Here is a 13,642-nt window from a genome sequence, read left to right as displayed (position 1 = left end):
TGATGCAAGCGGATGTTTCCGGTTTTCAGGGCTACAATATTTTCAACCTAACTTCCGTTTGCCCTGAACAACTAATGTGGGGACTCCGCTCAGTGGTCGTCACTAGTTAGCACAGCCCCAAAGTCATAAACCCCGCCTATTCCTACAATTTATCTTCGCAGCAGGTTATGAGTATTAACGTAGCATGTTAGGATAATTAGGTTAAGGTTAGGAAAATGGTAGGGTTAGCTAAAATGCACCAAAATTAAATTGACGTTAATGTGAGAAAAGCTGGATCCCTTCTAGCCATGCCTGTGGAAACCCCGCTCAGCTGTTACATTAGTTAGTCAGCGGGGCGCCCCGGTAGATCACTAATTGGTCCACTCTGTGTCTGTCAAATGAAGGTGTTACTCTACATTGGATTCATGCATGACTATTTGTCCGATATTATGTCAATCACGTAGAAAGAGAACGTTCATGAACCACTCGGGTAGTTACTAGTTACCACAGCCACACAGTCATAAACTGCGCCTATTCTTAAAATGTCATTTAAAACCTTAACTCTAACCTTAACCACACTGCTAACCGTGTGACTAACCCTAACCTTGAATTAAGACCAAAAAGCTATTTTATGTTTTCATTAATTTTTACGATGTAGCCAATTTTGACTTTGTGGCTGTGCTATCTTGTGGAAAGAGACCTCTCGAACTCCAAATATGAGGAAGTGGGTGTTTATGTATGTGTCGCGTGACCTGCTGGTGACAGTGCACTCAAGTACAGTAGTAGGGAGTCATTGGTGAGGACTGTTTTTTGTGTGTCCTAGTCATCAGATTGCCTAATTAGCTAATTAACTGAATGGTGATAGAACATTTATTTTATTACATTGACATTTACATTTACATTTTAGTCATTTAGCAGACGCTCTTATCCAGAGCGACTTACAGTTAGTGAGTGCATACATTTTTTTTTTCCATACTAAGTTTTATCAACTTTGTCAACTGAAGTTAAGAACACAATCATATTACATGGGTCAAGGCCAAACATATTTACAACAAAAAAAATTCACAAAGTTATTTTCACATCAATCAAGCCAAATCAATACATTATTGGCCTATGTGTCCATACATCAAATGAACAAAAATATAAACACAACATGTAAAGTGTGTTGCTCTCATGTTTCATGAGACAAAATAAAAGATCCCAGAAATTCCATACAAAAAGCTTATTTCTCTCAAATGTTGCGCACAATATTGTTTACATCCCTGTTAGTGAGCATTTTTCCTTTGCCAAGATAATCCATCCACCTGACAGGTGTGGCATATCAAGAATCTGATTAAACAGCATGATCATTACACAGGTGCACCTTGTGCTGGGGACAATAAAAGGCCACTAACATGTTCAGTTTTGTCCCACAACACAATCCCACAGATGTCTCAAGTTTTGAGGGAGTGTAGTGGCACCCTCCCCCACGGCCACTGAAGTTCAGCAGGTCGCTTCCCCATCGGATTCCATCACGACCACCATCATTGTTGGCAGCTCGATGGTGAGGGAATTTGGCCTGGTCCACTGTCACCCAGGATCATGTGTCGATGACATCAACTCCCTCCTGCCCACGGTTCTGGCCAACAACTCAAATATTGACACCATCGTCACTCACATAGGTTTTAACAACCTTCGTTTTAGGCGATCTGAGGAACTGAGGGAGGACTACAAACATTTTTTAAACACCCTCGCTAGCACAGGGAAGATAATAATTATCTTTGGCCCCCTCCCGTGCTATTGAAGGGGTTTGGCAGTGTTGTAGTACTCGAGACCGGTCTCGAGACCACATATTGAGTGTCTTGGTCTTGTCTCGGTGTCGGATACATTTTTACTCGGCCTTGACTCGGTCTTGGCCAGAGAGGACTCGTAATTTCTTCCAGAGACCAGCTGAGACCAGCAGAGTAAAAAACTCATAATTATCAGATTCCATTAAGTCAGCGCATAAATGCTTCGCCAGGCCAAATATATACACTCCTTGCTTGAAACATTAATAGCCTATATTATCGCCTATTGAAACCTGGGATTCCTACTTTACTCGTAACATTACAACTATCCTTTACTTTCATAAAATAATATCCTCAAACTTTGTCCGAATTTCCTTGACTCGCTGGTAGGGAAGAGAGGGGAAATTTGCTGGAAAGTTGCTTGCTCGCTGTTAGTAAGGGGAGACAGGGGGAAATTGTAACAGTCTTTATATTTATTATAGACATGTTTGTGCAGTGTCGAGCCTATTGGGTCTTCAGTGTGTGACATGCTCGTGATACTGAAAGGACAGCAACCCTAATACCAGCGCACTCAGGTAGGTCGGAGAGTGCACTTTTTGTAAACACGAAGGGCCAGTGGTGTAGTGGAGGCTATACACAGGTTTATAAACTGGGTGGTTCGAGCCCTGAATGCTGATTGGCTGAAAGCTGTGGTATATCAGACCGTATACCACGGGTATGACAACACTTTTATTTTTACTGCTCTAATTACATTGGTAACCAGTTTATAATAGCAATAAGGCACCTTGGGGGTTTGTGATATGGCCAATATACCACGGCTAAGGGCTGTGTCCTAGCACTCCGCGTTGCGTTGTGCATAAGAACAGCCCTTAGCCGTGGTATATTGGCCATATACCACACCCCCTCGGGCCTTATTGCTTAAATATCCACTGGTATATCCATTGAAATACACTACATGACCAAAAGTATGTGGACACCTGCTCGTCGAACATCTCATTCCAAAATCATGGGCATTAATATGGAGTTGGTCCCCCCTTTGCTGCTTTAACAGCCTCACCTTTTCTTGGAATGCTTTCCACTAGATGTTGGAACATTGCTGCGGGGACTTGCTTCCATTCAGCCATAAGAGCATTAGTGAGGTTGAGCACTGATGTTGGGCGATTAGGCCTGGCTCGCAGTCAGTGTTCCAATTCATCCCAAAGATGTTCGATGGGGTTGAGGTCAGGGCTCTGTGCAGGCCAGTCAAGTTCTTCCACACCGATCTCGACAAACCATTTCTGTATGGACTTCGCTTTGTGCACGGGGGCATTGTCATACTGAAACAGAAAAGTGCCTTCCCCACACTGTTGCCACAAAGTTGGAAGCACAGAATCGTCTAGAATGTCATTGTATGCTTTATCGTTAAGATTTCCCTTCACTAGAACTAAGGGGCCTAGCCCGAACCATGAAAAACAGCCCCAGAACATTATTCCTCCTCCACCAACCTTTACAGTTGGCACTATGCATTGGGGCAGATAGCGTAATCCTGGCATCGCCAAACCCATATTTGTCCGTCGGACTGCCAGATGGTGAAGTGTGATTCATCACTCCAGAGAACGCATTTCTCCAGAGTCCAATGGCGGCGAGCTTTACACCACTCCAGCCGACTCTTGGCATTGCGCATGGTGATCTTAGGCTTGTGTGCGGCTGCTCGGCCATGGAAACCCATTTCATGAAGCTCTCGACGAATACTTATTGTGCTGACGTTGCTTCCAGAGGCAGTTTAGTGAGTGTTGCAACCGAGGACAGACAATTTTTACGCGCTACAGCACTCGGTGGTCCCGTTTGGTGGTCCCGTTCTGTGAGCTTGTGTGGCCTACCACTTCATGGCTGAGCCGTTGTTGCTCCTAGACGTTTCCACTTCACAATAACAGCACTTAAATTTGAATGTTAATATTATCCTAAAAAGTACAATTACAATTGCATCTTAACAATACCATCCACTTATGAGTAAACTCTAAATATACAACATTATTAATGAACAAAACACTGTGTGTATGACTTTGTGCTTAAAGGAATCTAACTTTTTTGAAGTGCATCAAAATTATTTGAGCACGAGCACGCAGGGCAAAACGTAAGTATACACTCCCCTATTCCCAAGATGCAGGCATGCATAATAACAAATCAACATGTTATATTAATATATGAACCTGGTGAAATTCACAAAGTACCTTAACAACTGTTACACACACAAAGTAATCTGTGATCTAAAGTTTAAATTCAACAATGTTTCACACGCACACAAAAGTTATTTTAAAAGAGATGGCTAACAACAGCATGCACGCTGCAATAAAAAACACAGTTCCACTCACCAGATGATGATCATTTGAAACTTAACCTATTTTTAAAAAGGTACAAGCTAACAAATTAGCAACAACATCCTCTTCGATAACACCTGCTGCAGCTGCTGCAAACTAGCCTACAACAAAAGCTAGCTAGCTAGACTGTGGGAAAACTACTGCTCGCTATTGCACAGTGGCCTGTTGGCCTTTGAGAAGGCAGAAGTTTCCATACGTTTTTGTAAAAACGGTCCCACCCATTACAAGTCAATATGATTGGTTGATTCCTCTGTCACTCCAACATTTTGCCCTAATACAGTTGAATGGCAGATGTGTCTGAAGGCCAGTGGCGGTTCTAGACACATTTTACTAGGGGGGCCAAGGAGGGGCCAGTGTTTAATCAGGGGGGCACACATAAAAAAACTGGCAACACATGATATTCAAAGATTATAAACTTTATTTTACTTTAAAATCATATGACATTTATTATATATCTTTGTCAAGGAGATCTGTTAGTGTTGCGTCAGTTCTAACAGCTCTTTGATAATCCCTCCATGCGATCATTGCACACTTGTGTCGTTCAGACTTTGCATGTAGTGAAAACCCTGCATTTCTCATAGTTGCCTTTTTCCAGTTTGTAAAACCAGGTGTTGAAACAAAAACGGTGTCTGGGGCATTTGGTGTGCTAAAATGTCTACATGCATAGCAACATGTAGAGTCCGTCATTACAGAATACTCAAGCCATGGATGAGTAGTGTACCAGTTTGGTCTGAAGCTTCGTCTTCTGTCCCCCATCAGTGTGGTTGGGAATATCTTCAAGTTCGGCTGTACTGGTACGTCATACTTAGACTTGCTGATATCTGAAGAAGATGGACAGTAAACATAGGGCACAACTACAACATTTATTTACTGTATATCTGCATGTATTTCAAAATGTAGGCAAAGTATTTACTTAAAAAAAAAAACAGAGCCATATTGACACAAAAAAGAATTAACAGCAGAAAGCAGCATTTTAAGGACACCCAGCAGGCCTACCATTACATTGTAATTCAGTGAAGGCCTAGCCAATGGCTGACTTTGCTAGCTAGATTTATCTCCCCAGAGACCACCAAAGAAAAATCCTGATTGGATATTTTTTTTATTTTCAGCGTTAACCCTTTCCTTTCTAAGAAACACGGAAGAGATTAAATCAGAACATCATTGAAAATAATATTATTATTAATATTATTTGTATTATTTTATAAATCCTTAGACTTTCTCTGAAAGCGTAGAAGGCCCTCATTGTTCCCTACTGTGTTTGGGTTAGTAATAACTTGTAGAGTGGCTCTATTTGCCTTCAGCATGCATCTTTTCACCATTCTGAATGTCCATTTGACTCCATATGTTCTTCTGAAATATGAACACAGAAATACTGGACATTTTGAACTCTTATTATGGTGACGATTTGACAAATTTACAATCATGGACTTGAATTGGACTCGTATTCTGGTCTCAGTCTTGACTCGGTCTCTAACCCCACGTCCCCCTCCCGGTCTCGGTCTTGACTCGGATTCAATTCACTCCGGTCTTGGTCTTGAATCGGTCTCGCTTTAGGTGGTCTCGAACACAACACTGGGGTTCGGAATGTTTCAGCCGCCTCTTTGTCCTGAACGAGTACCTGAAAAAACTTTGCAACGACAGGAATGTCTCTTTTTGTGACAACTCTGATTTGCTGTTGGAGCAACCAGCACTTTTTAAAAGAGACTGGATTTACCCTAACCGCAGGGGTTCCATGATTATTTCCAGCAACATCGCAAACTGTTTTAGAGACTGATGGACAGGGTCTGTTAGTGCTCCTGTTCTCCCTGTCTTAATAAGCAACAGAGGACTTAGAAAGCATATCAACTCCTGTAGAAATGGCTCTATGGTTTTTGTGAGCAACCTAATTTATGTTCCTTTAATTCCGCCTTCTAGAGAGTTTATACAAACTGTTATCGCCTACCATTCTGATAGACTGGAGACTGTCAGAAAACGTGGTTGTAACGTTAATCATTTGGTTGTTATTCCAATGGTTACCTCGAGGCAGATGTCCCAGGGGCAGAGTGGCCCACACTCATTGAACATGGCGCTTTAAATGTTAGAGCAATCACAAGTAAAACCTTTCTCGTGAATGACCTCATTACTGAGCACAAAGTTGATTGCATGTTTTTCACTGAAACATGGCTGTCATCAGACTATAGTGCCACTCTTACTGAAATGATATATCTGAACTATTGTCTATTGTCCTTGAGAACTATGATAAAATAATTGTGCTGGCCGATTTTAATATTCATGTTGACAAAGAGATTGACTCCAAGGCCATTGAATGTATTAATATTTTGAGCTCTATGGACTTTACCCAACATGTTACTGGGCCCACCCATAACCACGGCCATACTCTGGACCTGGTTAATACCAAGGGGCTTTCTATTGACATATCCTTTATTGTTGATGTTTCTTTATCTGATCACCACTGTGTATTTTTTACTACCTTGTTGCCCATAGCAAAGGGTAATACTGAATGCATTATTAAGAAACTCTATCTTACCTCTGAAGTTGCTACATATTTTGAGTATATGAACAATACTCCACCATCTATTCTGCCTTCCTCTTGTGATGATTTAGTTGATAACTTTAATAGCAAATTAAGGGCAACCAGTGATGCCATAGCACCAGTAAAGTTGAAAAAGGCCACATCCAAACGGAGAGCCCCTTGGATGAGTGAGGAAACTAATCAATTAAAGAGAAACTGCAGAAAGGCAGAGCGGAAGTGGAGAAAGCTAAAGTTGCAGGTCCATTATGAGAGAGCAACTTGGTATATTAAATTTTCCATTTTAGTCATTTAGCAGACGCTCTTATCCAGAGCGACTTACAGTTAGTGAGTGCATACCGTGGGAAACGAACCCACAACCCTGGCGTTGCAAGCGCCATGCTCTACCAACTGAGCTACACGGGACTACATAGTGATACACAGTGCTTTCGGAAAGTATTCAGACCCCTTGACTTTTTCCACAGCCTTATTCTAAAATGAATAAATAAATAAACAATCCTAAGCAATCTACACACAATGCCCCATAATTAAAAAGTGAAAACAGGTTTTTAGAAGTGTTTGCACATTTATTAAAACCAAGATTGAACTCTTTGGCCTGAATGCCAAGTGTCACGTCTGGAGGAAACCTGGCACCATCCCTACGGTCAAGCATGATGGTGACAGCATCATGCTGTGGGGATGTTTTTCAGCGGCAGGGACTGGGAGACTAGTCAGGATCGAGCCAAAGATGAACGGAGCAAAGTACAGAGAGAGCCTTGATGAAAACCTATTCCAGAGCACTCAGGACCTCAGACTGGGGACGAAGGTTCACCTTCCAACAGGACACAAAATCAAAGCTGGTGCACAAAATCAAATACTAAGGAAGTCTCGAGGTTTTGCTCGCCTGAGGTAGAGTATCTTATGATAAGCTGTAGACCACACTATTTACCAAGAGAGTTTTCATCTATATTTTTCATAGCTGTCTATTTACCACCACAAACCAATGCTGGCATTAAGATTGCACTGAATGAGTTGTACAAGGCCATTAATCAACAGGAAAACGCTCATCCAGATGCAGCGCTCCTAGTGGCCGGGGACTTTAATGCAGGGAAACTTAAATCCGTTCTACCTAATTTCTACCAGCATGTTAAATGTGCAACCAGAGGGAAAAAAACTCTAGACCACCTTTACTCCACACACAGAGACGCATACAAAGCTCTCCCTCGCCCTCCATTTGGCAAATCTGACCATAACTCTATCCTCCTGATTCCTGCTTATAAGCAAAAACTAAAGCAGGAAGCACCAGTGACTCGGTTAATAAAAAAGTGGTCCGATGACGCAGATGCTAAGCTACAGGACTGTTTTGCTAGCACAGACTGGAACATGTTCCGGGATTCTTCAGACAGCATTGAGGAGTACACCACATCAGTCACTGGCTTCATCAATAAGTGCATCGATGATGTCGTCCCCACAGTGACCGTACGTACATACCCCAACCAGAAGCCATGGATTACAGGAAACATCCGCACTGAGCTAAAGGGTAGAGCTGCCGCTTTCAAGGAACGGGACTCTAACCCGGACGCTTATAAGAAATCCCGCTATGACCTCCGACGAACCATCAAACAGGCAAAGAGTCAATACAGGTCTAAGATTGAATCATACTACACTGGCTCTGACGCTCGTCGGATGTGGCAGGGCTTGAAAACTATTACAGACTACAAAGGGAAGCACAGCCGCGAGCTGCCCAGTGACACAAGCCTACCAGACGAGCTAAACCACTTCTATGCTCGCTTCGAGGCAAGCAACACTGAAGCATGCATGAGAGCACCAGCTGTTCCGGATGACTATGTGATCACGCTCTCCGTAGCCGATGTGAGTAAGACTTTTAAGCAGGTCAACATTCACAAGGCCGCAGGGCCAGACGGATTACCAGGACGTGTACTCCGAGCATGTGCTGACCAACTGGCAAGTGTCTTCACTGACATTTTCAACATGTCCCTGACTGAGTCTGTAATACCAACATGTTTCAAGCAGACCACCATAGTCCCCGTGCCCAAGGACTCTAAGATAACCTGCCTAAATGACTACCGACCCGTAGCACTGACGTCTGTAGCCATGAAGTGCTTTGAAAGACTGGTCATGGCTCACATCAACAGCATTATCCCAGAAACCCTAGACCCACTCCAATTTGCATACCGCCCCAACAGATCCACAGATGATGCAATCTCTATCGCACTCCACACTGCCCTTTCCCACCTGGACAAGAGGAACACCTACGTGAGAATGCTATTCATTGACTACAGCTCAGCATTCAACACCATAGTGCCCTCTAAGCTCATCACTAAGCTAAGGATCCTGGGACTAAACACCTCCCTCTGCAACTGGATCCTGGACTTCCTGACGGGCCGCCCCCAGGTGGTAAGGGTAGGTAACAACACATCTGCCACACTGATCCTCAACACGGGGGCCCCTCAGGGGTGCGTGCTCAGTCCCCTCCTGTACTCTCTGTTCACCCATGACTGCATGGCCAGGCACGACTCCAACACCATCATTAAGTTTGCCGACGACACAACAGTGGTAGGCCTGATCACCGACAACGATGAGACAGCCTATAGGGAGGAGGTCAGAGATTTGGCTGTGTGGTGCCAGGACAACAACCTCTCCCTCAACGTGACCAAGACAAAGGAGATGATTGTGGACTACAGGAAAAAAAATAGGACTGAGCACGCCCCCATTCTCATCGACGGGGCTGTAGTGGAACAGGTTGAGAGCTTCAAGTTCCTTGGTGTCCACATCACCAACGAACTATCATGGTCCAAACACACCAAGACAGTCGTGAAGAGGGCACGACAAAGCCTATTCCCCCTCAGGAGACTAAAAAGATTTGGCATGGGTCCTCAGATCCTCAAAAAATTCTACAGCTGCACCATCGAGAGCATCCTGACTGGTTGCATCACCGCCTGGTATGGCAACTGCTTGGCCTCCGACCGCAAGGCACTACAGAGGGTAGTGCGTACGTCCCAGTACATCACTGGGTTAAAGCTTCCTGCCATCCAGGACCTCTATACCAGGCGGTGTCAGAGGAAGGCCCTCAAAATTGTCAAAGACTCCAGCCACCCTAGTCATAGACTGTTCTCTCTGCTACCGCACGGCAAGCGGTACCGGAGTGCCAAGTCTAGGTCCAAAAGACTTCTCAACAGCTTCTACCCCCAAGCCATAAGACTCCTGAACAGCTAATCATGGCTACCCGGACTATTTGCACTGCCCCCCCACCCCATCCTTTTTACGCTGCTGCTACTCTGTTAAGTATTTATGCATAGTCACTTTAACTCTACCCACATGTACATATTACCTCAACTACCTCAACTAGCCGGTGCCCCCGCACATTGACTCTGCAACGGTACCCCCCTGTATATATAGCCTCCCTACTGTCACTTTATTTTACTTCTGCTCTTTTTTTTCTCAACACTTTTTTGTTGTTGTTGTTGTTTTATTCTTACTTTTTTTGTTTAAAATAAATGCACTGTTGGTTAAGGGCTGTAAGTAAGCATTTCACTGTAATGTCTGCACCTGTTGTATTCGGCGCATGTGACCAATAAAATTTGATTTGATTTGATTTGATTTGATTTTATTTGACAACGACCCTAAGCACACAGCCAAGACAATGCAAGAGTGGCTTCGGGACAAGTCTCTGAATGTCCTTGAGTGACCCAGCCAGAGCCCGGACTTGAACCCGATCGAACACCTCTGGAGAGACCTGAAAATGGCTGTGCAGCAACGCTCCCCATCCAACCTGACAGAGCTTGAGAGGATCTGCAGAGAAGAATGGGAGAAACTCCCCAAATACAGGTGTGCCAAGCTTGTAGCGTCATACCCAAGAAGATTTGAGGCTGCAATCGCTGCCAAAGGTGCTTCAACAAAGTACTGAGTAAAGGGTCTGAATACTTATGTTAATGTGATATTTCAGTTTTTTGCTTTGTCATTATGGGGTATTGTGTGTAGATTGATGAGGACATAAAAATAAAATAAAATAGAATAAAGCTGTAACCTAAAAATTTTTGGAAAAAGTGAAGGGGTCTGAATATTTTCTGAAGGCACTGTATAACAAGGCATTTAGCCAGACAGGCTAATTTTTTTAACTTGATCACTATTAATCAGAATAATTCGAGAGTGCTCTTCTCGACCATTGATGGCCTGATAAATCCTACCCCCGCAAACCTATGTGAATTTTCCTCCACATCTAAATGTGATGAGTTTGCTGCATATTTCAGAGATAAGATAACCAACATATCAGTCAAGTAAGACCTGATGAGAAGGTTGATGATATGTGCCCTAGCCTACCATGCAAAGGCACTATGGAATTATATTCCCTGGTTGACACAGACATGCTCAGGAAAGTGATATCACAACTTAAGCCTTCTACCTGCCTTCTCGATCCTATCCCCACCACCTTCTTCAAAACAGTTTTTAATTGCATATCTGAAGAAGTGCAAGCTATTGTTAATCATTCCCTATCCACAGGCACTTTCCCCACTGCACTAAAAACTGCTATGGTGAAACCCATTCTGAAGAAAAGTAATGTAGATTATTCAGCTCTTAGCAATCTTCGGTCATTCTGCAACCTTCCATTCTTAAGCAAAATTCTGGAGAAATTGGTGTTCAAACAGCAAAATTATTTTTTAAGTGCCAACTGTATTTTTGAAAAATTCCAATCTGGTTTTTGTGCCACCCACAGCACAGAGACAGCCTTAGTTAAAGTGGTAAATTATCTTAGAGCCAACACAGATGCCAAACAGCTCTCTGTCCTTGTACTCTTAGATTTAAGTGCTGCATTCGACACTGTTGACCATGATGTCCTTCTGGACAGACTGGAGAGGTGGGTTGGCCTCTCCGGTCCAGTTCTACATTGGTTTAGGACCTTTTTAACCGGGTGAGAGTTTTTTTGTCACCCTTGGTGAAAATACATATCACGTGGCGTTCCACAATGTTCGATTTTGGGTCCGGTACTGTTCAGTTTATATATGTTGTGCCTTGGCAGCGTTATCAGAAAGCACAGCATTGATTTTCACTGCTACGCAGACGATACACAACTTTACATTTCTGTGTCACCAGATGATTTTAGCTCCACGGATAAATTATTAGACTGTATTAGTGATTTAAATACTTGGATGGCTCACAACTTCCTCCAGCTAAATCAAGACAAGACCGAGGTACTTATTGTTGGCGCCAAAGCATAGAGAGAGAATCTAGCCACACATTTTAATTCACGGACAATAAAGGTAAAACACCAGGTAAAAAACCTAGGTGTTATTTTAGATACTGAACAATTTTTCTTTATCACACATTTTGGAATGTGACCAAAATAGCTCTTTACCACCTAAGGAACATTGCCAAGGTGCGGCCGTTTCTCTCTCAGGCTGGTACAGAGAGACTCATCCATGCTTTTATTACAAGCAGGCTTGACTACTGTAATGCTGTCTGGTCTACCCAAGAAAGCCATTGGTCAACTGCAAAACATACAGAATGCTGCAGCACAGGTACTGACCAAGACCAGACGAAGAGCACACATTACACCCGTTTTAAGGTCTCTGCACTGGCTGCCTGTGAGTTTTAAAATACCTTTTAAGATTCTTCTATTGGTTTTTAAATCAATCCACGATTGTGAAGCCCAATACATGTCAGACTTGCTTTTAAGTTATGTACCCAGTAGGTCCCTCAGGTTCTCTGTCACTGGCCTTTTAATTATCCCAAAGCCTAGGACCAAAAGGCATGGAGAGGCAGCCTTTAGTTATTATGCCCCCAGCCTCTGGAATAGCCTGCCAGGGAATCTGAGGGGGGCTGAAACTGTGGACATATTTAAAAGAGATCTTAAAACACATGTTTTAGCTTTGCGGTGCTTTTTACATTTAAGTAATTTAGCAGACGCTCTTATCCAGAGTGACTTACAGTTAGTGAGTGCATACATGTTTCATACTGGCCCCCCGTGGGAATCGAACCCACAACCCTGGCGTTGCAAGCGCCATGCTCTACCAACTGAGCTACAGGAGACAGTTTGTGTAATTATTTTGTTTTTTATCTTATGTTTGTTGTGTAGTAAATATTTCAGCTTTTATTTTAATAGTTTTTTTTCCTGTAAAGCACATTGCGTTGCATTCCATGTCTGATATGGGCTGTATAAATAAAGCTTTATTTGATTTGATTTGATGTTGTGAACAGAGTGCCCCATGGTGGCGGTGGAGCTATGGTATGGGCAGGCATAAGCTACGGACAACGAACACAATTGCATCGTATCAATGGCAATTTGAATGCACAGAGGTACCATGACAAGATCCTGAGGCCCATTGTCGTGCCATTCATCTGCCGCCATTACCTCATGTTTAAGCATGATAATGCATGGCCCCATGTCGCAAGGATCTGTACACAATTCCTGGAAGCTGAAAATGTCCCAGTTCTTCCAAGGCCTGCATACTCACCAGACATGTCACCCATTGAGCATGTTTGGGATGCTCTCGATCGACATGTATTTCAGCTTGTGCCAGTTCCCACCAATATCCAGAAATGTTGCAAAACCATTGAAGAGGAGTGGGACACAGGATGCGGCTGAGGGGAGAACGGCTCATAATAATGTCCGGAATGGAGCAAATGGAATGGCATCAAACACCTGGAAACCATGTTTGATGTATTTGTTACTATTCCACTCCAGTCATTAGAACGAGCCCGTTCTCCCCAATTAAGGTGCCACCAACCTCCTGTGGAGTGGGACAACATTCCACAAGCCACAATCAACAGCCTGATCAACTCTATGTGAAGGAGATGTGTTGTGCTGCATGAGGCAAATGGTGATCACACCAGATACTGACTGGTTTACTGATCCACGCCCCTACCTTTCCTTTAAGGTACCTGTGACCAGCAGATACATTATCTGTATTTCCAGTCATGTGAAATCCATAGATTAGTGCCTAATGAATTTATTTATATTGACTGATTTGCTATTATGAACTGTAACTCTGTAAAATCTTTGAAATTGTTGC

Source organism: Coregonus lavaretus, assembly GCF_964263955.1.
Source record: "Coregonus lavaretus genome assembly, chromosome: 10".
NCBI lineage: Eukaryota > Metazoa > Chordata > Actinopteri > Salmoniformes > Salmonidae > Coregonus > Coregonus lavaretus.
The sequence above is the reverse complement of the archived record's forward strand: the minus strand, read 5'-3'. Positions refer to the sequence as shown.